Source organism: Podarcis vaucheri (genome assembly GCF_965113315.1).
Source record: "Podarcis vaucheri genome assembly, chromosome: 16".
Classification (NCBI taxonomy): Eukaryota; Metazoa; Chordata; class Lepidosauria; order Squamata; family Lacertidae; genus Podarcis; species Podarcis vaucheri.
In genome coordinates this window covers 7,960,595-7,985,318 of record NC_138754.1, presented here as the reverse complement: position 1 = coordinate 7,985,318, position 24,724 = coordinate 7,960,595, and the positions used below count along the sequence as shown (strand labels likewise).

The following is a 24,724-nucleotide window of genomic DNA, read 5'->3' as shown; positions in this document are numbered from 1 at the left end:
AGAAGGCCATCGAAAATGGAAACAGAAATGGCTGGTGCCTGCTTATTCGTCACATGCCCAGAATAGAAATTAAATCCATCAAACACCAACAAGTATTCACCATTTTCAGCCCACAAAGTATATATAAATGAGCAGTCCCTCACCATTCATATTGTGTTTCCCTAGCATTTATAAGAAAGATGTGGAAACAAGTCCTTAACGACATTAAATCCATAAATTACTTAAATAAGTATGTTAAACAGTGCACAGCAAGACAAGTAACATAGTATTTGGTGGAAACTGAACTGCAGTGGAATGGAAACAATGCTGAATGTGACGAAGGCAGGTGGAAACAGAAATCACCCTCGTTCTTACATCCCTAATCAGAACATATGAAGCCGCTTGAGAATCAGACCATCTCCTCTGATTGGTGGGAGCTGCCAGTAGTCTCGGGTTTGGAGATCTTTCCCAGAAATGCCTGTTTCAATGGAGATGCCAGAGGATGAATTTGGCTTCCTCCACACAAATCCAATGCTCCAGAACTGAGCAGAGTGCCTGTCCCTCCGTTTTTCTATCTCATCTCCCTTCCCTTCTCTTGCTCCCGATGTTGATGGGATTCAGTGTATACTTTTCACATGTCTTTGTGTTCTATAGTGAAGGTTTCTCACTTGACAATCATTTACAAGCGCATTACATAACATGCAAACAAAAAATAGATTCCTAATGATTTGATGTTGCTGAATGGGCTCAGAAAACTTTATGTGGTTTTCTGCTGAAGCTCAGGACATCCTCATTCTTGATCCGAGTCTTACTTAATATGGTACCCTCTGGATGCTGCTGAACTCACAACTCCTGTTAGTCCCAGCAACAGTCAACATGGCCAGATGTCAGGGATGATGATGGGAGCTGGGAGCCTAGCAAGATCCAGAGGGGCTGGGGAAGGCTGGGAGAAATAAAAACAATACACTGAGCCTCGGCAGAGGATAGCAGGATTTCCCACATTGTGGCTGCCATCCTTCGATCTGGGGGGCTCCATGGATGACTCAGTGCAACCAGACCAAAGACGACACAGCTCTGCTGCAGTAAGAGATTAATAAGAACCCAAGAACATAATTAGAGTCCTGCTGAACTAGGCCAGTGCCCCATACAGTCCAGCATCCTGTTCTCACAGTGGCCGACTAGATGCCTGTGCGAAACCATAAAGCAGGACAACTCTCCCCTTTTGTGGCTTCCAGCAATTGGTATTCAGAGGCCTACTGCCTCTGACAGTGGAGGGAGAACATAGCCGCCATGGCTAGTAGCTGTTGAAAGCCTTCTCCGCCATTAATTTGTCCAATTCTCTTTCAAAGCCAAAGTTTGTGGCCATTACTGCCTCCTGTGATGCAGTGCATGAAGAAGGTATTTTATCAGCCCCAAATCTTGCATCATTCAGGATGTGCCATCCGCTCTAGTGTTATGAGAGACGGATGCTAAAAGCTATGACACTAAAGGCTCAGTCCCTGGTATAAACCAGGGAACCACAAGGTAATGGAGGACCACCAGAAGTGACCACTATAAGAAGCAGGTTTTTCTGAAGTCACTCAGTTCCCAAGTTGTTTAGGGTTCTGAGAATTAACGGAAGAACTTTGTTCCTGGTCCAGTAAGCAGACTGGTAGCGCCAGGACACATCAAAAGCTGCCGCCGAGCCTCTGTGAGAAAAGTGGGGTACAAATCTTCATGAGCAGCAAAACCGGCTCAATAAACAATACGTTGGCATGCTTTCATCTGTCCTCAGACAACTTTTTATCACAGCCCTGAAGGCAAACCTCCCCCACCTCCGGAGCAGGCTTGGCTGGGAACGCATTTTGGAGGACAAGCCCGAAGCCAGAAGACAGTCAGGCATGCAGGGACATGTTTAGAGGGAAGATGTGCATTGCAGACTCTGTGTGTGTGTGTGTGTGTGTGTGCGTGCGCGCACACACACACACACACACGCACACGCACACACACACACACGCACACACTTAAGTGTATGTCTCAGAAACCAGTCCTTGTCAGGTGATTAAATCATTCCACTGCTGATTAATCACCTCCTTGTTTAACCAATTCATTGATTCCATTTTGATAAGGTTGCCTTTTTGACAAAAAAATTCCAACACAGAAGCCTTCTTTAAAAAAGAAAAAGAAGCTTAACAAAAAAAGGAGTTTTTTAAAAAACAACAACAACCCACCACTCTTAAATTAGAATGAAACAATACCTTTAACAAAAATAGCCTCACAAAACTGGCATGTGGGTACTTAACACCAGCCCCACAAGCTAAAATTCAGCACCACAGAGAAGAATTGTACCTCACCTACTGTATTACACATTTCAAAGCTTGCAAATGCGCTGCTGGATCAATCCTAAATTTGCTCAGAAGCAATTCTCACTGAGTCCAAGGGGGCTCATGCTCAATTTAAATGACAGATTAAGTCTGTAATCTTAGGAACATAAGAGGAGCCTGGCTGCTGGATCAGGCCAATGGCCCAACTAGTCCAATGCACTGTTTTTGCAGAGTCCAGCCAGATGCAACCAGGACCTGGGCACAAGAATCCTCTTCTTTCCTGTGGTTTCCAGCAAGTTTAATCAGCCTTTTACAGCGGAAGCCGAGCACAGCAACTGTGGCCATTAACCACTGAAAGCCTATTCTCCACCGATTTCTCTTCTTTTAAAATCATCCAAGTTGGTGGCCATCACTTTCTCCCGTGGGCGTAGTTTAACTATGCGCTGTATGAGGAAGGACTTTCTTTTTATCTATCCTGAATCTTCCAACATTCAGCTTTATTGGACACCCACGTGTTTCTGAGGCTTACGAAAGAGGGAGGGAAACTTTGCTTGTACCCACGCTCTCCATGCCATGAATAATTTTACGAACCTCTATCATGTCATCTCTCACTCGCCTATTCTCTGAGCAAGCATGTCCCAAATGCTTCAACCTTTTCATGTAGGGGAGTTCTTTATCTCAGTTGTTGCAAACTTGGGGTTGCTCCCGGGTATATGTCTGGGGAAGGGCCGAAGACCATCTGCTTTGTGCGTGGAAGGTCCCAGGTTGAAAACCATCCATTTCTTCACAACTGTGAGGAGTGAAATCTTACTATTGTATTTCAGAGACCCACAACAGCTCACTGGAGAGAGCATCTCCTCTGCATGCAGAAGGACCCAGATTCAATCTCCTGGCAGGACTGGGAATATCCTACCCGAAACCCAGAAGATTAGCTGCCAGTCGATATAGACAATAACAAGCTAGATGGACCAACAGTTGCTCAGCATAAAGCAGCTTTCTGTGTTCCTAAGTGACCTTCATTTCTGTTTAGCAAAGATGCCTGCAGCCAAATAATTTGGCAGGTTGGTAAATATCCCCCCCCAGTAAGTTTCTATACCTGTGAAAAAGACCCTTCCCAGACTCCAGAGGAGATGGTTATGCAAACAGTTCCCAACAGAAAACCCTTGCTTTAATGGGGACTACAGAAACCTCAGTACAAACACCCCGCTGCTGTGCAAAGTTATTTTAATTGCAACCAAAGTTTGTTCTGACTGCATCATCTGGGGTTAGGGAGCATGCGGCGAGGGGCACACCTATGTTCTCCTTTAATCCCAATGTGACCAAGATCTCCAGGGACAAAATTCTGGCAGGGACTGGGAGTGATACAAATAGGGTTTCTCTCTCTCTCTCTCTCTCCCTCTAAAAAAACCAGAACTTGGCAAGTGACTGTTTGCTTTGTCTGACCTTGGGATGCCAAGGAAGGTAGCACTTTCTTGAAACATGTGTTTGATCCCTGGTAAGGTCAGCACTCAGGTCTTCAATGCCTACAGGAGAGCCTAGTGATTAAAGAAAGCCACAGGGGCTTCCCGCCATTCAAGGCTCATGCCCCTACTGGCTTTTATCCTGGCCACCTGATTGGCCGAGCTTACACGTAACACTAAACCATGGGCAAGAAGATTTGTGCATCAGCCTCAGAGCTTGAGAACTTCCCTTCCACTCCTCAGGCAAGGCCATGAGGAAACAGGAATTATTTGCTTTAGCTTTCAAATAACCATAGTTATTCACTATGCCCAAACCAGCATAAACTGTGGTTAGTCTTAACTATGGTTTAGAGCACTTTCCCCCAATTTCACTCCCTACTCCCACCATCCCTGACCACTGGCAATGCTGGCTGAGGCTGATGGGAGTCCAACAACGTCACAAGGACATAAGAAGAGCCAATGGCCTATGTAGTCCTGTTCTTATAACCGGATGCTGTGGGAAACCCTGGAGGGTATGATGTTGGGGAAGGCTGGCTTAGTGAAAGAAGCCAGCTTCAACCTGTGGTTCACAATCCTGGTTTATTTGCCACTCTGTTTGGATTAACAAAGTGACTCAGCTTGGGTGGAATGAGTAACTGTGGTTAAGCGAGAGCTTCTGATCTGGTCCCCGAGGCTGCACCAGAAGCAAAGAGAGAGGATGCGTGCCAAGGCCCATTCCCATGGCGCTGATCTGCGGTTGAGCATTACGTCCAAACACAAGCCATTGTTTGGAAGGCTCTGCATCAAACGTTGTGGCCTCAGGGATGACCTGGCTGTCCTTGGCACAAGCGTCCCTTTGTCCCAGTCCCCACTTGGCACGACCCCACTTAACCTGGCCTCTGGCTCCTGCCCAACCTCCCCTCTTCCTCTTGCAAGCACGGCAGACGCCTCCTCTCAATTCAGACCTCAGATCAGTTCACCCAGCCACAATCATTATGTTTTATAAAGTGGTACCTCGGGTTAAGAACTTAATTCGTTCTGGAGGTCTGTTCTTAACCTGAAACTGTTCTTAACCTGAAGCACCACTTTAGCTAATGGGGCCTCCTGCTGCCGCCGCGCTGCCAGAGCACAATTTCTGTTCTCATCCTGAAGCAAAGTTCTTAACCCGAGGTAATATTTCTGGGTTAGCGGAGTCTGTAACCTGAAGCGTATGTAACCTGAAGTGTATGTAACCCGAGGTACCACTGTACTGGCTGGTAAGTTGTTGTTGTTTTAAATATGCTTTCTGCAACCTAGTACTATCCAGATGTTTTGGACTATAACTCCGATCAGCCCCAGGCAGCATGGCCCAATGGTTGGGGACGGTGGGAATTTGGAAACACCTGGAGGGCCACATTCTCCACATCCCTGACATAACAAGTTAAACCATTGGTCCATCCAGATAAGTATCATATATACACTGACTAGCAGTGGCTCTCTGAGGTGTCAGATAGGAGTCTGTGGGGCTGTAGCTCAAAGTGCTTTGCCAGGCAAAGGTCCCAGGTTGTATACCTGCCACATAGGAACACAGGAAGCTGTGGTCTACTGACTAAGAACACTGGTCCATTTAGTATAGCATTGTTCACACACTGGCTGTCAGGCACAGAGTCTCTCATGGTCCCTCCTGGAAATACCAGGGACTGAGCTTGGGACCTGCATACAGGGAGGGTTGGGAAGCCAGCATAGATATAACTGAGCTAAGGTTTTGCTGCGCATAAGAAAGTTCCCCATGTTCTCATGGTGAGATTTAGGAAAAACAACAGAATAACAAAGGTGGGGGGGAGTTCGATAACAAAAGATAAACTGAGTCGAATGAAAACCACCCTGGTGGTTTTTATCCAAACCCAAGGCCCATCTAAACAAGGTGGTCTGCACAAGCCTACAAAAGGCTGAGAGGCAAGAGGTTCAACAGGAGTGTTAGAACCTCAGATATATAAGCTAGGCACCAAATGCCTCCTTAAACCAGGGTTAAAAAGGTAAAGGGACCCCTGACCGTTAGGTTCAGTCGCGGACGTCTCTGGGGTTGTGGCGCTCATCTCATCTTACTGGCCAAGGGAGCCGGCATACAGCTTCCGGTTCATGTGGCCAGCATGACTAAGCTGCTTCTGGCGAACCAGAGCAGCGCACGGAAACGCTGTTTACCTTCCCGCCGAAGCGGTACCTATTTATCTACTTGCACTTTGATGTGCTTTCGAACTGCTAGGTTGGCAGGAGTTGGGACCGAGCAACGGGAGCTCACCCCGTCGTGGGGATTAGAACCACCGACCTTCTGATCGGCAAGTCCTAGGCTCTGTGGTTTAACCCACAGCACCACCCATATCCCTAAACCAGGGTTACTGTCACCAAAATGAAATGTCTAGTTGCCCATTTTGGGCCAGATGGCTCAAGTGTTGTATTTTTCAATACACCTTTATGTTTCCTGAAATTCATTCTGATTGCGCAGATAAAATATAATGGATAGAATTCTACAGGATGTGTTGCTAGTGTGTGAAAACTGTCAAGCTACAAGGATCCCCAGGCATGTACCTTTAGATGGTGGAGATGTCAGGCGCCATCCTGGCACCTGGGCATCTTCACTTGGTCACAAGTGGCTGATAGGTGCAAAATGTGCCTGGCAAATTCCAAACACTGTTCCACAGGCCTCCTGAATACGGCTATACTGAAGTCTGGGAGCCACAACCCAGAAGGCCCTGCCTCACATGCTCAGCGACCCTGCTTTGGACAGTGCTGGAATGTGCAGCACAGACTCCCTGGTATATCTCAAGAGAGAAAGGTATTCTCTAAGCCAGGGCTGGGCGACCTTCTTCAATGAGGGCCACAACCATGGCTGGGCAACCTTCCAGGGGCCATGTGCCATTGGTGGCCATGGCCAGAGGACAAAATTGGTGGAGCAATGAATGAAAATTTTAACTCTGTAACGTAGACTAATTTCTACACACACATACCCCCAATCTTCCATCAAGGAAGAGGCATAATCAGAATCCAAGGAGTCATCCCAGATAGGGGAAAACATTCAAGGAGGGGCACGACACAGGGGCTGGGGAAAGCTCTGAGAGAAGTCAGAGGACCACAACTGGACCCCAGGCCTGCATACCCCACAGGTCTGGGTTCCCCCATTCTTGCCTTAAGCATTATCTATCTCTGCACAGTATAAATCTGAAAATATTCCAAGGAAAGCCAGGGTTCCCAGGGGGAAAACACCACCACCACCACAATATTGCACTAATGTTTATGCTTTGGGACAACACGAGGACTAGAAAACTATTGCAAACATGGTTAGGGAAAAATGAACAGGTAAACCACCACATATTAGATAGGATTGATATGAGTTTATAGAACTATGCACAGAATGGAGAAAACGGACAGGGTTGAAAGCTTTTTTCCTCCCTCTCTTGCCACACTAGAACTCAAGGATATTCAATTAAGCTGAACGCTGGAAGATTCAGGAGAGGAAAAAGTGGGGAGTGCAGAGTTTATCTATGACTTCGGCCCCACAGGAGGCAGTGATGGCCACCAACTTGGATGGGTTTAAAAGAAAAATTGATGCATTCACAGAGGAGAAGGCTATTAATGGCTACTAGCGATGGTGGCCATGCTATGCCTCCATGGTCGGAGGCAGTACTGCTGTTCGATACCAGTTGTTGGAAGCCGCAAGCGGGGAGAGTGCTCTTGCGCCCCAAGTCCTGCTTTCACGCTTCCCATTAGGGATGCTGGCTGGCCACTGTGAGAACAGGATGCTGGACTAGATGGGCTGCTGGCCTGATCCGGCAGGTCCTTTGTCTGCGGGAGGTGCTGGTTTTAAAATCCCACAGAGGCAGAATCTGTGCCCTCCCCTTCCCCAAATCAGTTCCCCAGGAAGCTCCATGAGGGCTTGTAAAACCCTTGGGGAGCGCAGCAGGCAAACAGGAGCAGTGACGGTACCAAGAAAGCAATGGAGATGCAGAGCGAGGGGGAAGGAGGAGGGAGAAGCGAAGAAGTAGAATGTTGGAACAAAACCCAAGGGACAGCCAGCTGATCCGACGCAGGCCTGGAGTCACAGCAATCTGAGAGAAATCAAATAAGTCAGATTTATCCGTACAGATAGATTTGTGGCCTGCAAAGCTTCTGGGAATGGGGAGAGGCCACGTGGCTGACATGTAGGAGGCTGGACAGCATCTCACCCAAAGGGCTTTGGCATGCCGTTTATCTGGTTCTGTTTCAAGCCACACACACACACACACACACACACACACACACACACACACAATCAGACTGTACTCCGAGCGACCCATTGATTGCAAGAGGATGGGAGCTGCCTTATAGGTCAGACCGGAGTGGAGAGTTTTCTTCAGCTTGAGGTCCACATTCACTCGTGACCCATCTTCTGGGGGCCGCATGCCAGGGGCAGGGACAGCCAGAGGTAAAAGTGGGTGGAGCAATGGATGTATAGATTAGGCCAGTGTTTTCAAACCCTGGCTCCCCCGATACTGTTGGACTACAACTTCCATCACCCCTGACCACTGCTTAAGCTGGCGATGGATTGTGGGTGTTGAAGCCTAACAGCATCCGAGGACTCGAGGTTGAAGAGTTCCGTAGTGGGCAATGTTCCAGCCATGCAAAGGACAGGGCCTTCCACGCACAAGCCTCTCTGTCCTCCATGCAGGAAAGGAACGAGACAGGATCACAGGCTAAGGGTACATTCCAGCCAGGCAAAAAGAAAAGTTATGGGATAGGGAGGGGGGTGGTCTAGGGAGAGCCCCAAGGGCCAGAGAGAGAGGTGTGGAGGACCACATTTGGGCCTGAAGTTCCCCACCCTTGGGCTCAGACTGAAAGGTCTACCTAGTCCTTTATCTAGTACTGGGCTTCTGACCAGAGAGGCCTGCTGGAAACCCACAACCACAACATGAAGATAGTGGCCTTCTCTCTTTCTCTCTTTCTCTTATGTTCACCTCCATCAAGTATCCGATGCATAGAGAGGCAGACTGACTCTGTGTGTGGATTTAAACTTATGGAACTCACTCCCACAAGGGGTAGTGATGGCCCTTGGATGGCTTTAAAAGAGGATTAGGCAAATTCGTGGAGAAGGATAGCAGTGCCTACTAGCTAGGACAGCTATGCTGTGCCTTCACAGCTGAAGCCGGAAATTCCAGGCCTGGAAATTACAGGAGGGGAGAGTTGCTGCTGCACTCAGGTCTTACTTGTGGGCCTCCCACTGAGCATCTGGATGGACACTGTGAGAACAGGATGCTGGACCGGCCTGATCCAGATACTCCCACCTTCTTATGATTTTCTCCAATTGCTGCCATTTCAGCGCTCCTTTCACAAGTCCAATTCTTCGATAAAGTCATCCAAGGGCAGTTGGTTACACACCACATTTCTGCATGGTGTGCAAGCAACGGAGAGGGGGGTAAAAGGTTCCCTTCGGCAGAATGGAGTGTTGAGCTGCCTTAACCCATGTTGCGAGAAGCGTTCTAGCATGGGTGGGCTCTACGACTGGGTAATCAATGCGCATGCTGCCTTGGACCATTGCCAGCCAGCACAGCCAAAAGTCGGGGATGATGGGAGTTGGAGAGCAGTACAGTGGTACCTCTGTACCGGGGACGCGGGTGGCGCTGTGGGTAAAAGCCTCAGCGCCTAGGGCTTGCCGATCGAAAGGTCGGCAGTTCGAATCCCCGCGGCGGGGTGCCCTCCCGTTGCTCGGTCCCAGCGCCTGCCAACCTAGCAGTTCGAAAGCACCCCCGGGTGCAAGTAGATAAATAGGGACCGCTTACTGGCGGGAAGGTAAACGGCGTTTCCGTGTGCTGCGCTGGCTCACCAGATGCGGCTTTGTCACGCTGGCCACGTGACCCAGAAGTGTCTCCGGAGAGCGCTGGCCCCCGGCCTCTTAAGTGAGATGGGCGCACAACCCTAGAGTCTGTCAAGACTGGCCCGTACGGGCAGGGGTACCTTTACCTTTACAGTGGTACCTCGGGTTAAGAACTCAATTAGTTCTGGAGGTCTGTTCTTAACCTGAAACTGTTCTTAACTTGAAGCACCACTTTAGCTAATGGGGCCTCCCGCCGCCGCCACGCCGCTGGAGCACGATTTATGTTCTCATCCTGAAGCAAAGTTCTTAACCCGAGGTAATATTTCTGGGTTAGCGGAGTCTGTAACTTGAAGCGGATGTAACCCGAGGTACCACTGTAGTAGTTGGAGGGCCTGATTTCCCATCCCTGCTGCATATGATAGGGAAGTAGAGACAACCTCAGTTCAGATGCCTGTCTTGATACCAGCCCCCTGTCTGCCTAGCCCCCAAAGCCTAAGGATACCCCTATTATTCATTGTGGCTTCTTTCTCCAACCAACCAAACCCCCGCAGACAAAAGATCTTAACAAGTTCTTGAATGGAAAAAATGAAGGCTTTAGCGGACGCTCTTCTTTGGATGATCAGGACTCTCTTAATTGTCTCTGTCCTGGGTTGCCGCCACCACCGCCACCACCACCACCACCACCACCACCACCACCACCAGATGTTCTCAAGATTTCTTCTCCTACATGACTCAAAGCTACTCAAATCCTGAGTCTCGGCCTACAGATAAAACCAGCAGCCAAGGTGCATGAGGATGAGACTCTGTTACAGCCACTAGCAGGAGGGAGGGTCTTTGGGGAGCCCATTGCCTGTGCCCGTGGCAAGGTTTGTGTGGGAGACAGTGGGTGCAGTCGACATTCCTGGCTCCTGTTCCAATTTTGTTTTTCATTTTAATTAGCTGCTAAAGAAGAACTGCAGGCATTTAGGCCTTCTCCAGCTAGAGTCGTCAGCAATAAAAGATCCACAAAGACATCGTTCTGCCCTGTTCCTACCCTCACTGTGGTTGGCGATGGACTACAAGAGCAAATTTTGCCTGCTCTGTCTGCTCCTTTGGGGGCCTACTGGGTTTCAATTAAGGTGCGGCAAAAAAAGAGTGCCCCCCCCCGCAGTTTTCACTGGAAAGATGAAGAAATGTTTTCGAGTCCTTACAATAATGTCACACACTCCTCCCCTTGGGGGTTTCATACGCCGTGCCCAGAAGGCTGCTGTCAGTGCCCCATAATTGTGCAATTCTGGGTGGTGGTAAATTTCTCTGCTTTCTTTTAAACACATTTTAAACACATTTCCTTATTTAAAAACTCAAGGAGGCTAATAAGAAGATCAAAGCACAATTTGAAATATCAATTACAGAGACATTAAGACACTAAATACTGAACAACCCCCACTCCCAATACCACCAGAGTAGCAGATCAAACCCTGAATAATAATAAAAAATAAAGACAAAACAGCCATCTATGAGTCAAATGCCGTCTTTAGAAAAGGAAGGTTTTGACTATGTTTTGGGTGAAACATGATTCCCTTTTGAGAAAGTTCCAGAGCCTAGGCATGGCCCTCTTCCTGCTCCCAAGCCAGTGTATTCCATAGAAACTCCAAGAAACTGCCTCTTTCCCCATCTAGTTCCATTTTGCCTACACTGATGGGCAGAGGCTCCCCAGGATTCGAGACCAGAGTCTTTCCCCAGCCCTACCTAGAGACTGAGTCTGCCTGGGACTACCCCTATGAGTTATAGTCCTTTACCCAATAATAAACCAAGATTCCAGTCCTCATGTTTCTGAATAACAGGGTGATTTAAGAAGCTGCCCTATAACAAATCAGTCAATTGGTCTATCTAGTTTGGTACTGTCTACACTGACTGGCAGCAGCTCTCTTAGGTTTTCCGAGAGGGTTCTCTACCAGGAGATGCCAGGGATTGAACCTGGGACCTTCGGCATGCCAAGCAGATGCTCTACCACTGAGCTGCAGCACTTTCAAGGATGTTGGGATCCATAGAAGGATCTGAACATTTGGTCCCAGAGCCTGGCCGCTCCAGAGGCAGCAACATACTCTTTCAGCTACCACTTCCTGGAGAGAAGACCATGCACTACTCCACTGCAAGCTTACAGCATGGTCATCTGCTAGGTCTGCCCATCTATGGATAGCCCAGGATTCTATTCTAGCTTGCTATTCATTCTCCGGAAGACAGCAAGTATTATGGGAAAACAACGTGCAAGGTTTCACAAATCTCTTGTTCTAGAGGGAGGTGGGCAACTGAGTATTTCTGGAGGGCTGCTTTGAGAAGAAGGCCCAATCACCAGCCCTACCACCGCCAAAGAATCCTGCAGCATCGAACCCCCACCATTCCCAAATCCCTCACTGATGCTGGGCAAATGAGAGGACAGGAATACTTCGCCAGGGGTTGCATTTGTCCCCAGGGGCTGCCAGTTGCAGATCCCCAGTGCTGGAAACGGGGCACTTCATACCCTGTAGAAATGTGATGCTTTTTTTTTGCCCTGCCAAATCAGATCAAGGGGCCCTCTAGTCCTCCCTTCTGTTTCCGAACTCTGGACAGCCAGAGTCCCCCTGAAAGGTCACCCTCAGAGCATGGAGACAACTCCCGGTCATCTGAAAACACAAAGAGAGCCCTCTAGGGTCAGACCAAATGTCCTCCCAGTGTGGGGGTGGAAGTTTGAATGCGGCCCTCCAGGCCTCTGCACCTGGCCCTCGGGAATCTCCCTGGGCCATACCTCTCCATGAGCCACACCCTCTTTTCTCAGGCCACACATCCCACCAGCCTTACTGGAGGGTTCTGCCTGCCTGGAAGTTTTCCTTGAACTCTGTGATTATGATGCTAGCTTGCCTGGATGGAGGACAGAGAAGGGCGTGTGAGCATGTGGAGAAACTGACCTATGGCACAAAGGTAACATTTACATACGCTGATCCGCCCACTTTGCCCTTGGCCCCACCCACCACTGGCACATGGCCCTCAGAGGGCTGCCCAGAAGGGAATGCGGACCTCAGGCTGTGGAACGTTCCCCACCCCAATCTAGTGCAACATCTTATTTTCACCCTAGCAGCCAATCAGCTGCCCCTGGGAATCCCACTTGCAGGGCACTTCCTCCCTGTCCCCAGAATTTGGCATTCTGGGGCTCACTGCCCTTGTTACGCGGAAAGCCCCATCTATGTAGCATGCTGGCTAACAAGCTGTTGAAATACCTCTGCTCAGGACAGTCTCCATTCTGCTTTACCTTCAGCCTACAACAGACTCTACTGTACAAGATCATTGAGATTCCAAATTTCACAATCTTAAGAATCACACGGGTGCACGTGGTCCCTGCCTTTGGCACAGTTTCTTCTGCCTTGCTCTGAGCCCACCCTGCAGAGGTTATTGCCCCCACCGCACCCTCTGGGTCTGAGAAACGGGTGTCGGTACTGGCTCAATACTGTCAGCTCTCCCCCCCACCCACCACCATCAAAAGCTGCTCCGCCTCAGCTTCTCCGAGAGCGAAGCGGATGTCACTGCTGTTAAAAAAAAAAAAAATGAAAAGAAAGAGAGATGCGTTTCGAGACAGGACATGCACAAAATGGCTGTCTCCCAAGACGAAACGTTTCCATACAATGCTATAAAAAGGACAATCTCCAAAAAAGGAAACCGGGACTTGACAGCCAGGCGGTCCGAGGAGCACGACGGGGAGGAGAGATGCGAGAAGATCAAGCCATTCCCAGCCACCCTTCTCAGACTGGCTCAGACCCTGCCTCTTCCTTCCAGTGCCTATGCTGGCACAACACTCTCTCTCCCCCCCCCCTTCTCATTCCGCACCCAACTTGGCAAAAAGAGATACTCTCCGCAGCAATTGTGCCTTGTGAGTTGGGAGATTGAGGAGAAGGAAAAGAAGCTCGCCTTACAAACAAACCACAGCTTTCTTCCAAGGAGCCCGCGATCCAAACTCCACCGCGATCCATTGCAGTTGTGGGAGGGGGGTAGGATTACAAATCACGTTCCCCAACGACAGCAAGACAACAGTTCTCAGAAAATGCGTACGGAGAAGTGGCGATGAGAGAGACCTAGATGTCCCCAGACAAACTGGACTCTTGTTTTCGAAGGAAGCGGAGAGAACAGCTGCCGGCGCAGTTATCTGTAGGAGCCATTTCGGCGCAAGCTCATTGAAATGGCTCTCCCGCCCCCACCCCGCATCTTCCTTACAGCTCGTCGGAAGCAAATTATCCAAAGATGCTGGAAAGCTCCCCTTGTAAGCAAGCAGCTCAGCCCGCAAGACACTGCAACAGCTCTCGGCATTAAAGTGGGCTTGTTGACTGCAGGAAACGACCTTATACCGACTACTTAGTTCAGTATTGTCAACACAGACCAGCAGCCGGTCTCAGAGATTTCAGAATGGAACATTCTCAGCCCTACTTGGGGGGTGCCAGGAATTAAATCTGGTACCTTCTGCGTACAGAGAAGGTGCTTGAGCTAAGGCCCTTCCCCATAAGATAGGAATGTAAGACGCAGCCTTATACCAAGTAAGACCAGCTGGGCTCATCTAGGTCAGTACTGCTGACACTGACTGGCAGCGGCTGTCTGGGGTTTTAGACTGGGGACATTCCCACCCCTGCATGGTTTCTCCCAGAGGAACATCAGAGGTAGGGCAGGGAGGATCAAGCAAGCAAAATGAGCAGAGGACGGACAGGGGAAATTTTGGCTAGCTGGGATTTGAAAAAAGTGAAATCATTTGAAACGAACAGTACATGAAATTTGACTACCTAGCTGCATGCAGAGGGCAGTTTATCATGCTTCAAAAGGTATACGCAGTATACACTTCACATCCATGAAAGAACTTGGGGGAGGCTCCACAGCCTTTTCCTCTGTATGGCCACATTAATCCTTACACCAGCCCTATGAGGCGGCCCAACACACAATGGAAAACATCTCAACCCAGTGTGCAGGGGTGAAGCTGGCAAATTCCACACTGGGGAAAAGGGATGAAAAGACAATGACGAAGAACACAATGCCATATCACACACACACAGACACAAACACACACAGCAAGTTTATAAAACTATGGATGGAGAAATTTTGCGGTTTGGGAGTCACCCCACAAAACTGACTAGCAGCAGATTCCAAGCACGCAAAGGAAGTACTTGTTGCATGTGGCACCGAATTAATCTACGGAACTCACTGTCATATGACAAAGAGAGTGTGCTTACACAGAAGGTGCCAGGATTAGTATCAGGCATCACCAGCTAAAGAGGATCAGGTAAAAGAGGGAAGACCTTTCTCTGCCCAACACCCTGGAGAGTCGTTGTTACTCAGAGTAGCCACTACTGGGCTAGAGGACAGCTTCCTTGGGCTCTGTTTGTGGCGATGGATATTAGCCAAAGGAACTGCAGAAGTAGAGCAGCCTATCAATACCTACTGGCCTTGACGGCTGTAAGCAGCACCTGCATTGTTCAGAGGCTGCCTAATCCTGAATACTAGTTGCTGAGATGGGATCCATTGGCAAAGGGGGGGGGGTGTTGTTGGGCCTTTAGGGGAACAGCAGGCACTGGATGAAGTGAACTAGCAGGGCTTCCCTTGCATTATTATCCCCTGTGGGGTGGGGAAACATAATAAGCTATATACAATTATGCATGGTGTAGAGAAAGTGAAATACTTCTTTCTATCCACTTTCTCTACACCATGACAATTATGCATGGTGTAGAGAAAGTGAAATACTTCTTTCTATCCACTTTCTCTACACCATGAATTATTGCATATATTTATTTATCATTGTATACACCTCTTACTCCTAATACGAGAACTCGGGGACAGCCAATGAAGCTGTTGGAAGATTTGGGATGAAATGAACTACTTTTTCCATGCAAAGCACAGTTGAACTATGGAATTCACTCCTGCAAGAGGTACTGCTGGGTGCCAACTTGGATGGCTTTAAAAGAGATTTAGACAAATCCACAGAGGATGCGGCTATCAGTGGCTGCCAGCCATGATGGCTATGTTCTCACTCCACCGTGGGAAGGAAGGAGGCCTCTGGTTATCAGCAGCTAGGAACCGCAAGCGGGGGAGAGCTGCTATTGCTCAGGTCCTGCCTGAGGATTTCCCACAGGCTCTTGTTATGTTTCTATTGCAGGTGAGGGGAAAGCAGTTTGCTAAACAAAAGCCAGCTTTGCCCACAGGCCAGTCAAAGGCTTCCTAGCAGAGGGTAAACATTTTTATCGGGGACCTTCCAGACTCATGGCTCACCTTCTTAGCTCCTAACTCTACCTGGGTCCTCACATCAGTTCTTGCAGTTCTCTTGTCTGGAGACGGCAAGAGTCAGAATGGAGTGTTCAGGAGGGGGTTTCTTAATGACCACCCCTTAGTCCCTGCGCCATTTCAGGCTGCGAGCGAGGGACAAATGCCCAAGCCCCAAACATCAACAGCAACCCAAGCCCCAAACACCTATACTTCCCCAAAGTATAAATCTAGAACAGCAAGGAGCCTGGCCTCCTTCCTTCCCGTTTGTTTTCTACTTGCAAGGAATATCTTTTTGTGCTTTAAATGCAGGGGAGGGGATCTATGCTTTGCCAGACTTGTAGTCTAAAAAACGTTACAGTCTGTTCTACCAGCTTAGGGTTCTTAACCACATTACTCTACAGAACAGGCCTGGTTTATAAGGTGGTGGCTAAAAAAAACAAAACCTGGACTGTGCCAAGTCAGATTGAAGGGAGTGGATTACATTTTGGAAAGCTTTTTACATGGCAGGGGGAATAAGCACAGCCAGGGAAGGCTGGGCTGGAACTTTTCCTCTGATACAGTCATTTCTGATGCTAGGTGTCTTTCATTTTTAATCAATGAATGGGGAATGCTTGAAAGCAGTAGCCCCTGCTTGCAATCCAAAGTGGTACAGTCTATTCTACCAGCTCAGGATTCGACCACCTAACTCTGTTCCATCAGTAGGCCAGGAAGCACAGGCCAGTCCTCTAACTCCCACTGGTGGAGAGCGGAGAGGAGGGAGAAAGGAAAGGCAGGAGAGCAACTGCAGACAACATTCAGAGAAGCCCTTTCACTCCCACTGAAACAAGGAGTCTCAAGTGGATAGAGTTATCCCTTGGGGGCACACAAACTTCTGTCGGGGGCTGCCTTATGCCAAGCCAAACCATTGCCCACCCGGCTTAGTATTGTTTAACCTGATTCTCCAGATTTCAGAATAGAGTCTTTGCAATTCGTAAGTGGAGATACTGGAGGTCTGAAAATGGGATCTTTCATACGGAAAGCACATGCATTTTAGGTCTGACTTCATTTAAATTTCAGCGCCTCAAACAAACGACGCTGCCTTTCACAGAGTCAGATCGTTGGTCCATCTAGCTCAGTACTGTTTACACACCTGGCAGTGACTCTTCAGGGGTTCAAGAGGGGTGCCTTTCCCAGCCCCTACCTGGAGATGTTGGAGATTGAACCCGAGACCCTTTGCATGCAAGGTGCCTGCTCTGCCACTGAGCTACAACTCCATCCGGCAGTCAGCCAGGGGCTTTAACTCGGTACTTTACCAGCACCAACCATCTCCATGCATCATAGAGGGTTACAAGCTCAGCATCAATTGGAGCTCGCCATGATAACTCAGCAGAACCACCAGGTTTAGCAGCGATATTCCTCCAAATGCTTGGCAACGACCATAGACAAACAGAAGGTGCTGCCTCCATGTGCAGATGTGGTCTTCCCAGAAGGGCCTGGCAGGCCGCTGTGAGGAAAAGGGGGTGCTGGGCAAGAAGATCCACCAGGGCTACTCCTCCATTGACTGCTGACCATGGCTAGCTGGGGCTGAGGGGAGTCCTTTGGATGGGAGTCCTTTGGAGATTCCTCATCCTTTTGAGAAAGGATGAGATACATTCAGAGCGGGTAAGCTGATCAGACGTGATTTTCCACAATAGCTACATGGAACCTTTAGGTTCAGAGGCAGTTTACCTCCAGTGCCAGTTCCGGGGGTGTATTTGTGTGTGTGTGTCACAGGTACAAGAATGGGCTATGGCCTTCATGGTCCACTTGGGGCCTTCCCAGAGGCCACCTGCTCAGCCCCTGTGGGAAACAGAATGCCCAAAGGGACAGATCCAGGGGTCTTCTTATGCAGTGGAGGGTGGTCCACTTGGGCAAACCATGCACAGCCCCACCAACCTCTATCTGCCCTCAGCCAGCCCCCACCTACCCGCTTACAACAACCAGTCCAGGCGGTAGCCCTGCCTGCCAGCTTCTTGGTCTCAGTGTTGACCCTCGTAGAACTTAGCAAGAAGGGGATGGGGACAAAGCTTGAACTGGTTGGCTCTGCCACTCATTATCTCTGGCACCACCTACTTTTGGGCTCCTGGTCTTCCACCCCATCAGTCCCAATGAGCACCAGCCACTACTGTTGTCCCTGCCTGAGCAGTCTACCAGCAAAGGAAGCCCCACTGCGTTCACTGTAGGAGTACAGCCTGCCCTTGGCTTTGCCTCTGGTTGGTTCTGGCTCCAGGTACGGTTGGCCTCTCTGCCTTCTGCCCTGCCAGTCCCAACAGGCATTAGCCGCTCCTGTTCTTAGGGGCTCGGGTTTCATTTCAGCCATGGACAGAGAGGAAGGCTTTGAGCAAGAGCAGGCTCACAACTCTTCGTTCCCATTGAATTCAGTTCTCCTGGGCGTGAATTTTCACCTAGCGCTTGCCCACAGAAACCTTGCAGCACGTAAAGACATACACTGAGCAGGTATAGAGTGCCTTTCTCCCTGCCAACAGAGAAACCCCTGCTGGCCAACACAACTTTGCGGCTTCTCAAAGGGGAGGGTGCAAAAAACCAAACCAAACCAAAAAAAACCCCATACCAGTAAAACAAAACATAAACATGGGATACCTTCATGCCGGAGCTGACCCACCATAGCCGCACATCCCTTTCGAAGCCCCAAACAAACCGAAGCAGACAACATTATTAAGAAGCAGGCGATGAAAGCCGCTCCGCGATAGCAAACGAAAGCAACATCACCAAACAAAATCTTTGACTCAGAGGGATGTGGAGGAATCCAGGAACCTTTCATGCCTCATTTCTCGAATTTAGTGGGTCAGTTCGTAGAGAGACGAAAGAGAGGGCAATTGGTTTTTTTTAGGGGGTGGGGAGTGCATGTGTGTGTAAGAGTTCCTCTCCCCCTCCCTTCTGCAAGGAAAGGTGGCAAAGAAATCCTCCAGGAACACTGGCTTGCTTAGAAGCTGTGAGGCTTTTTCGTTCCTTCTTTCAGCGAAAGGGCAGAGTAAGTTTTTTTTTTTGGGGGGGGGGTAATATCAGCATTAACTCGGTGATCACTGTAAACAGAATGAAAAAAGAGGGGTGGGGGGGGGACAAAAGGAGGTTTAAGAGACCAGCCTCTCTCTCTCTCCTCTCCCCCGACTCTCCTCCCGTCAGCCTGAGTGACGCAGACTCCCTTATATAATAGGCTGCGATTTCCTAGACCGCAAGGAAGGCCTCTCTCTCTTCTCTCCCCCCCACATGCCGCTTCCACCTCCCTGCCACTGCTTTGTGCTCGCCGTATAAGCTCCACACACGCGCAAACGCGTCTCCCAGCCCTTGGCACCGTGCCAGCGCGCTCCCTCGTCAGCTGGCTGCCTCCATTCACAGAGTGGGGTTGTAGCTGACATGAAAAGGAAGGGGGGTGGAGATGGAAAGGGGGGGGAGAGAGAGAGACGGGGGAGAGAGAGAAGGTTCGGGTATTCGATCAAACTATCAGCATGCCAGAGAGACAATAGAATGCCTTTGCCACATCCTCCGAAATAAGCCACCTTCCTGCCGCCTCCTCCACCGCCGCCCGTGCCACCCCCAGCACAAAATATATTCTTCCTCTGTGGCTCCAGACCGGTAGCCATGTGAAAAAAAGGGGGGGCAGGGAGGGCGAAAGCCAAAAATCAATGAATTAATCCATGATCGCATTTAGACAAGACAGTAAGGGTGTTTTTTTAAAAAATAAATAAATAAAATAATAAATAAAAATACAAAACCCGACGTTCGAGAGCGATGAAAGATTTTTTGGGAGAAAAGGACTTAGCTAATCCCTAAAGAACCTTTTGTCTGAATAATAATTTTAAAAAGAGAATTTTTTTTTTTTAGGTTTAAAAAAAAAGAAAAAAAGGGAGGAATATACTTACAGGTAGCGTGTTCCCACTCCCTCCCCGACTTGTCAAGAGGAGGGGAGAGACAGACGGATGGAGGGGGAGTCGGTTCGCCAGCCCACGAGGAGGGTAGGGGGGAAAGCCAGGGTGCTTTTTCACCAGAAGCCCCCTCGGTGGAACATGGACGGCCGCGGCGTGCCATCCCCCTCCAGGGACCTGCCGGAGCCCAGTCGTGGAACGGGCACGTCCCTGCCAATCATCTGTGGTGCCGTTATATTAAACAAAAGAAAAGGGGGGGATGCTTACTTTTACCCATGATGCTTAGCGGGGGCAGGGGAAGGGAAGGGGAGAGAAGAAGAAGAAAAAATAAAACCAGTTGCAGCCGGTTTGTAACCTCAGGACATGGAATTATCGCTTAAGAAAAAAATAAATAAATATAAAAATAAGTTGGTCGTGGCATTGGAGGCAGTCGGCTGTGTGGCTTGTGCGGGCGCCCCCTCTTCCCCTCCCTGGCTCCCCCCCCGCAAGGATCCCATCATCAGGTCTCTCTCACGCTCTCGCTGGGTTGCCCCCACTCCTTAAAGCGTATCCTGGCACCTGGCCAAACTTTGCCTCTCTCATTCATAAGCATTGGCTTCCAAGGGTCTTTTAACCATTTAGCTGCTGAGAATAAATTCCCTGGGTGGGTGTGGGTTGGCTGGCTGGTTTTTTTAAAAAAAGATGTCCCGTCGGGAGGCACCTTTGACCTGAAGCACCCAAGGTAGAACATCTCGTGAAGAGGGGAATCAAGCAAAAACAGGAAGGTGGAACCAATGCACAGCCTATTATTGTAAAAAAAGAAAAGAAAAAGAAAAAGGTGCGCAATATTGTGAGAGGGTGAAGGAGAACTCAATTAAGGGAGAAGCCTTGGCACACCCCTCACAGCTGTATACTGGTCACAAGATGTGTCACGGGTGCTCAGTTGAGTATGATGGGTCAAAAACCTGCCTCCGAAATCTGCTGTTGCAAAACGCCTTGTCAGCTGTGAGCTGCAGATGCCATCTTCCAACCCAAGGCCAACTGTGACGACCTAAGTGCTAAAAGTGTCAAGGCCAGCACACTCTCGGTTCTTGCTACAAGGCCATGCAAAGTAGGCCAGAAAGCCGTGTAGACATGCTCATCAAGATAACCTCCTCAGCTCAAACTTTCCCGGGCCGCCTCCAAGACTGGTTTCGGCCATTGGGCAAACCGCTCTGTCTGACGCTCCCTGAACCAATTTTTGCTGCTAGGCTCCAATGCTCTGAGGCGGCCTGCCCTCAGCAGGTGCTATTGGAGGAATTATTGCAATGATGAGTGCTCCGACAGACACATCTCTCTCCCCAAGGCTCCCACATGCCCAAATGCAAACAAAGCAAACAAACCAGGAAATCTAATCAACATGCCCTGTCTGATTGCCCAGACTCTTTGTCAACCTATCATTGACCAGGTCTATCTGGGCCATTGGTCAGGGTGGAAAGCCAGGGGCCTAGTCCCAGTCCAGTCCTTAGGAGCACTTTGGGTATTAAATGGAAGTGGCTGGCACTCTAATGGCTCATGCCAGGAATATCAGTCTTTCGCCATAGAGTTGTAAATACAGAGCAGCATGCTTACCACACCATCTCAAGATTCATGGCGGCTTTCAATTTAGTACCCAAAGTTCAGCCTACACGTTGCTCAGGTCTTTTTTCCTTGTTTCTCCGTCAACTGTGGGGGAACTTTAGGTTCTCAGGACGTTGCTGAACTACAACTCCCACCCATGGGCAATGGTGAGGGATGATGGAAGTCATAGTTCAGCAACTTCTGGAAGGTGAAAGGTTCCCCACATCCGTTCTATGTTGAAGAGAGCTTATCCATGGTAGATAAGCCACCAGCCCCCCACCCTCATAAGGGTCAATCACAAATATGTCCAGACTAATCCAAACTCAGAGGCTGTGCGGTCAAAGCACCCAATGGCTCACCCCAGAGTAAATGTTTCCAAGTGAGCAAATGCACAAATGCACAAATGTGTGTGTGTAAGTGGGCAGGAGTTTTCTACTGCAGCAGGTAGCAATGCAACACATGTACTACCATGGCTGACTCCAATAGCTGAATCCCCTTCCCACCAGCATGATCCCCAACGCAAGCTGGCCTCAACATGGAAGCAGGGATGGGCAAAGTTGTCCCATTTCATTTCTCATTTCTCGAGTTCAGTTCAGTTTGTGAGCCCTCCCCATCAGTTTGTGATTTTTCAAAGAAAATGGTCCTCCTGAAAATTCATCAGTAACTGAGTGCGAATTTCTCCTAATAGACATGCCTACTATATGCTGATTTTGCCTAACGTCCCTGTCCCCCCACCAGCAAATAATTTCCTTTCATATAATGCATTATGAAATGGCGTTTTCAATGATATATGAATTTTCATTCATGCCTTAACCCCAGGGTTTCTGGGCTGCTAGGCTGGAGAAGTGCACTGCAAAATTCGTCGAAGTGTGGATTTCAGAGGACGGCTGTGTCCTTTGGTTCTCATGTTGTTTCGGACAGTGCAAATTACGCAAGCTCGCCTCAAAACCCAACCTGGGTTGAATTTCTTGCGCATCCCCAGCTGGGAATGCATGACTGATTATTGGAGCAGCTTGCCTTCTGTCCACCCCAGGGATGCCTGCTGCTAAAGGCTGATCCAAGACAAGGGATGGTTGGCCAAGATGCCACCATGTACCAAAACTGCCCCCCCCCGGTTCTCTTTCCTCTGTAGAGGAGTATGGCAGCCATCAACATACATGATAGCAAAATTGTCAGTTTTGGGACACTGTTGGGAAGGTTGCTAACAGCACCCTAGATGACCCCAGTTTGCAGGAACATCTGTGCCAAAAATGGTATCTTGCTTGATGAGTCCCACAGAATCCAGCCCTTTCATCATGCTGGGTCCTGTTTACTGGTCAAGACAGAGCAACTGTGGCCCTCCAGATGCCAACACTGGGAAGCTCTCTAGCACAGCAAAGAGCGGCTCTGTTTGTTCCCCAATCAATGGTACTCGGAGGGAGACTGCCTTTGAGCCTGTGGGGCAGTGGTTTCACCTTGCCTGCTTATTAACCGGAAGAGCTTTTTGGTTGATCAAAAGATGTTTTCAAATGATTAGTCTTAACTAACTAAAACGATGTGGCCCTAATTCAAACTGATAATTACTGTAGAATTTCCAGCCTGGCGCCAACCAAGCTGAGCTTATTAGGAAAAGTGGCCCAATCTGGCCCACAACAGAAACAAGGAAGGTAATTAATGGGTAATTATGCAGAGGGCAGGGTGTATTCCCCTCTACGGATGGATCAGTCTCTCTGCAGTCCTGGCCTACCGGACACGCACTTCTTTTTTAAGCCCAGTTCAGACTTCAGGTTAATCGGTAAATTTTATTTGTAGAAAACTCCAATAAAATTCATGTTTAGAGTACAAGTTCAAATACAAATTTAAATAACCTTTTTGCCACTAATTTTTGCATTGTTCATCTCAATGGGCACATTTCTAAATGGGTTTTATCTCAATATATGCATTTTGAAAGCATTCCTGGCAGTTTTGTTTTTTAAGCGGAGAATTGCATCACAAAATTCGGGCAAGGGCAAAGTTATGTTCCAATCCACACTTTAGTCTTGGGGGTACAAATCAGGTCTGTTTCACACTGGAATTCTCAGAAATCCTAACTCTCCCACTCCACACACTCTGAATTTTCTACTTAGAACTATGCAAATCAAGTCAATTACATTTAATTTGTATAATTCACTCTGTTTCTAAGGTGTTAAGGTTTATGAAGGAATGTGGTGTGGCTGGCGGGGAGAAGCTCTGGTGAGGAAAAAGGGGGAGGGCGAGCAAAGGGAAAAACCAGGGAAGGAAAAAAGCAGACTCCATACCCATTCTTTTAAAGCAGGGGTGGCCAACTCCCAAGAGACTGCGATCTACTCACACAGTTAAAAACTGGGAGTGATCTACCCCCCTTTTGGGGGGGGTTCAGGTCAAATTTGTTGAGCTTCTTTTGGGAAGGAAAAGGACAAAGGCCCGTTTTTTAGGGGTGCAGGGCACAAAAGTTGAGATTTTTTTAGGGGAGCCAAAGTTGTTGAGCGTCTTTTGGGAGGAAGCCAGTGATCTACCAGTGATCTACCTCAGACGTTCAGTGATCTATTGGTAATCACGATCTACCTGTTGGACGTGCCTATTTTAAAGGTACATGGATTTATAGATGCTGTAGTTTCATAGCAAACATGCAGCTTGAGGTTGTTGTTTTTTAAAAAAAGGAAAATTAGGGTCTCTTTAGAAAGATTTCTTTAAGAATATCCCAGTCAACCAATGCCAAGTTTGCAAGCAGCTCACTCGCCTATGGTGAATCAGACTTGCCTCCGGGCAACAGGTAGGGAGACCTCATTAAAATCTTGGATCTCTCCCCCACCCTTCCTTTAATAACACAATGCCGGGCAGCTATTAAAAACAAACACAACCACCATTGTGAGCATCAAGACTTTCTTATTTGTAAGGCTGGTTTAAATATTCCAGTCGGGGCTCAAGAAAAGCTTGTATAACGCTCAGAGTGGCTCACTGAAATCCATCAGTTAGCAGCTTCAGGACAGACAAAAGAAAGCGCTTCTTCTAACAACATGGAATTAACTGATGGAACTCCCTAGCAAAAGATGTGTTGATAGCCTCTGGTTTTAAACGGGGATAGGACGAATGAATGGAGAACTCTGCCAATGGCTAGTCTCCATAAGTTGGAGCTGCAACAAAATGTTGCAGTATGGCGTGCTCCTGTTCAGGTGTCTTCCAGGACACTCTAATTCCAATCCTCTACCCTCTTGGTTTCCATTTCTCAACCCCTGCCAGGAGATACCATTCTGCGGTCCTCCCCAAGCATATTAATACCTCCCCTCTAATTACTCAGTAACTTCATATTGACCACAAAGCCATCAACACTCAGCACCCCAAGTTTGCTATTAGAGGGAGTGATAGTTAAATGGAACCTCTGGGATCAGAAGCACTCTCTCTCCAAATACCAGAGGCTAGGAGGAAATGGGGGCCAGCTATCATCTTCATTGC

At 48.7% G+C, this 24,724-nt stretch overlaps 1 protein-coding gene and 1 long non-coding RNA gene across 5 annotated transcripts in view; one reads left to right on the top strand and one right to left on the bottom strand.

Moving 5' to 3' along the window:
- Positions 1-24,724, top strand: part of LOC309520731 — a 130,350-nt gene that overhangs the window by 36,838 nt on the left and 68,788 nt on the right. The window lies entirely within an intron of this gene.
- GATAD2B (GATA zinc finger domain containing 2B) overlaps positions 1-24,724 on the bottom strand; it is a 66,808-nt gene that overhangs the window by 26,859 nt on the left and 15,225 nt on the right. The window contains exon 1 of one of the 3 annotated variants that reach the window (XM_082202209.1): positions 19,694-19,950. The exons of 1 other annotated variant lie outside the window; for it this stretch is intronic. The gene's annotated coding sequence lies outside the window, so the exon portion shown is untranslated. Of the gene's footprint in view, positions 1-13,468; positions 13,487-19,693; positions 19,951-24,724 lie in introns of those variants that run through there. One more of the 3 variants, XM_082202210.1, reaches the window with a different exon arrangement.